This window comes from Chiloscyllium plagiosum, chromosome 11 (genome assembly GCF_004010195.1).
Source record: "Chiloscyllium plagiosum isolate BGI_BamShark_2017 chromosome 11, ASM401019v2, whole genome shotgun sequence".
Classification (NCBI taxonomy): domain Eukaryota; kingdom Metazoa; phylum Chordata; class Chondrichthyes; order Orectolobiformes; family Hemiscylliidae; genus Chiloscyllium; species Chiloscyllium plagiosum.
In genome coordinates, this window is record NC_057720.1 from 16,202,426 (window position 1) to 16,206,155 (window position 3,730).

The window sequence follows — 3,730 nt, forward strand, 5'->3', positions numbered from 1 at the left end:
CTCGATTATAGCCACAGTTCACTTTATGGTTACGACTTAATCCTGATGTGTTCTGTATATTCCAAATTCCGAGGCGCTTGAACCAAAATTATGGGTTCAAGTCTCACCTTACCCCAGGAAGTGTGTTAGAACATGTCGGAAAAAAACTGGGAGGTGGCTCCAAACCCTGTCTAGTGTACACATTCTTTATTTTCCCTCAATACCTCAAAGATGGTTGAACCACAGTTAAATTGTAAGAGATAGTTGTGAAGCCTGAATTAAACATACTTTCTCCAGGAACTTGCTATTCAGTATGGCAAATACATTATTTGGTAGGTATCTAACGGTTCAATTTAAATCAAGATTATAATCACTGTTTCAAAACTTGCGGGTTGTACAGAACAGTTGATTGGGTTAAATACTGATGATTTAAAGCAAATACCGATACCCTTTAGCATCAAAACATAGGTGAGTCTAACTGGCAGGAGTTTTTGACAATATACCTGACGGGAATACCTAAGGTAAAGGTTAGGTTTTGACAGTAAGAATCGCACTTGCAAACATGTCTTTTTTTTGACTGAATTGATCGAACAGAGAGTGTTTTGGGTCTTATCATTTAATATAAGGATTATAAACTTATCCCACCTAACGATAATCAGCCATTAGTGTTAGATTTGCTGAGACATACATGCCCTTTTTTGTATAAGATTGTATAACACGCTGTTCAGAACTATACACTTTTTTTTGCCTCTAACGTTTGCACTCACCAGAAATTAAAGGTGGGTTGGAGGCCACAAACAGAGGGACAGATGATCGCTCGTTCAAATTGAGCGCTTGCCTCAGATTATCTAACAACAGAAATAGAGCTTCACTTAATATAACTTTACAGGTATCGTGTTCGGCCCATCACACTAGCCGTAATTCTCTCCACGCTCGCCAGTGCCCCAGTGCAGAATCCTGTAACGGGAGCTTTGTGAAAATCTGAATGACTGAAAATGTCTCGTTAATTTGAACGCATTAATCTATGGGTAGCCCAGCAATAATTTAAGCAGTACACAAAGTCCGCCCTGAAATAATTCATTGATATCAATAATCATCCGAAGCGATCAAAATTGCATATGAAACAAAAAATAGCGAAGGATACAGCCAAGCTGAAAGCAGTCAATGTTAACAATTTGTAAAGAAGATTTTCATCAATTTAATTTGGCGTGTTAATGTTCATATATTTTCACATCCCTCCCATAATAATGGTTGATTTAAATTCATATTAAAAGTTTGTCTTTTGTTTAAAAATAATTTAAGAAACACAAGGATCAGTCCGGCAGATGTAAACTGACTTTCTTAAATCTGAAACAATTTAAGTAACTTTCTGAACTCTTGACAGCTCTGAATTATTCCGGTTATGTGGCGATTTCTAAGTCTTGTAACCAATTGATCCTGTATCAGATGGCCGCTGTTTAATATTAAAAGGTACAAGTTGTAGATGCGGGATCACTGTTACTGAGATTCGGAGCTCAAAAGGAATTTTTTAAAAAGTTGACGGTCGCGTTAACTCGTTTTGATATTTATTAAAACTCCGGTTCGGAGAAGTCTTTTAGCCCAAGTCTGGTTAAAAGGGGAAGATTTCGTTCCAATCAAACCCACCGACTCAAAACAAGCTCTGCCTTTTGTTTTCTAATAGCGGGAGAAACCGCTTATGACAACAATTCGTCCGAAATGCCGGTTTAGCCTCTCATGATAAACTTTAAACCTACATGTCAGTTCTAATTACTGGCTCTAAGCGAAAGACAGGTCAGATAGGGACTGATCGAATATCCTCCCCCGCCCCCTCAAATAGAGACAAGGTGACTGCAAAGGTTCAGGGAGGGAGGGGCTGAGGGGTAGTGTGAGGAGGGTGGAATGAAATGAGCTGCGCCACTTAGTCCCTTTCTTTAAGCCTTTTGCTGAGGTCAATTTGTTTTAAACGCGATTTTATTAGTGGGGAAATCAGCAAATCGTCCTCCAATTACGGAAAGCCAAAATTAATGTGCCCTGAGGCTGCTGGATTCTGGAGTCTCGATACTTGAAAGAATCATGCGACTGCGGGTCTCCGGAGCGGGGGCATCATTTTATTCCGAATGTGTGTTAGCGTTCGCGTGTAACGTGGTTTCTTTCTCTCTAATCGCGGCACGGTGTTTTCCCGGGTCCAGTAAGACCACCCCTCCCAGAATCGGAGAGAGAGAGAGACTGACTACTGTCAGGCCCCCAACAGAACAGAATTCTTTTTAATCTGCAACTTCATTTAGAAAGCGCCGTGCGCTTTAACAAATGATACATGAGCAGTTATATGAGTGAGGAAATTCCTAGGCTCTGGTGGGGGTGGTGGTGGGGTGGGGATGGTGGGTTTGATTTGAGGTTTGGGGAGTGATCATACCCTTGTGTACATCAATAGTAATAATATCCAATTGCTTTAATGAATGATGATCATTGGTTGCTATCTTCTGACCGCGATATTTGAAACAATTTCAGAGCATCGCTTCCCGTGGTATTGGCGATACCAGGAGTTGGACGTGACTCGATCGTATGTCCTTGTAGTGAAGTAAGGAAGGGTTTAGTCACCGCGCATTACAACCAGAACAGGCGAAGTTCTGGTGAGCTGGGTGGGGGTTGGAAGGGGAACTAAATCCTCTGAGGTGTCATGACCACTCAGTTCCCTTTTTTTAGAGCGCACTAGGTGAAGGTGAAGGTGTAGGTGAGATTACGGCTGCGATCTCTCGCCTTGAAGATGCTGGCCCTAGCGGGTTTTTTTTTTGTAATATTCGCTCCAATTGCTCCCGCTGAGCTGCCTTACGCCTGTTGTCTGGTAGAGGCCGTGCTTTCAAGCGTTAATGCTTGCCCAGAACAGCTGCCAGACTGGGACAAGATCCCGTTTCCCAGGGAGCCCTAACAAACCATCCATTATGATGTGCTGTTAACTATTCAGGGAAAGAAAAGATGAGTACCCACAAGATACTGGGCTCACTCCCATTAGAAAGACCTAAGTGTCGAAGGCTTTGGGAGTAGCGCTAATATTGTAAGCCAAGTCGGGTTTTTTTTCTAAAAAGAATCGGTGATTAATCGCATCTGTACCTCCCAAAATGAAATTATCAAACTTCGCTGAACTAACTGATCGCTGTTCTCCACCGCCTGAAACTGTGACTTTGTTCCTCAACGCAGTTCCAACTCCTGTCGAACTGTTTGGGTGAACGAACCGGAGTTTGTTTAATAAACCAAGCTTTCCGATTGAGCCCCTTGCAATTAGCCACAGCAGCAAGCCAGACTTACCACTTTGGCGCTCCCCCTTTTTTAATTAGATCTCATCAGCAACCCGATTACACCGTTTCATTTCCAAACCACTAAAATTGCTCACACGTTCACTCACACTCCTGCTTTTAAAAGCAACACTTTCTTTTTCACATTGTTGCTCAAAAGACAGAAAGCAAACTACAGAATCAAACACTTGATCTAAGTATTTATTTGATTGAAAAGACTGCATGAAAATGAGAGAGAGAAAAAAATTATGTACTGTACTAATGTTTTAGACGCTTCGAAACCGGGATTTCTCAGACAGCAAACAATAAATACGCATAAATCACCCCAAGTCCTTGAAATGTACACTTCCCACTATTCTGGTGCATGCCACGTTCAGATAGAAAGGTCATGAGAAATCAGTGCAAAGTTTTAACTCCATCCCCCTCTTTTCTCTTACATTAGGGCAGAGTCCATTTTATGT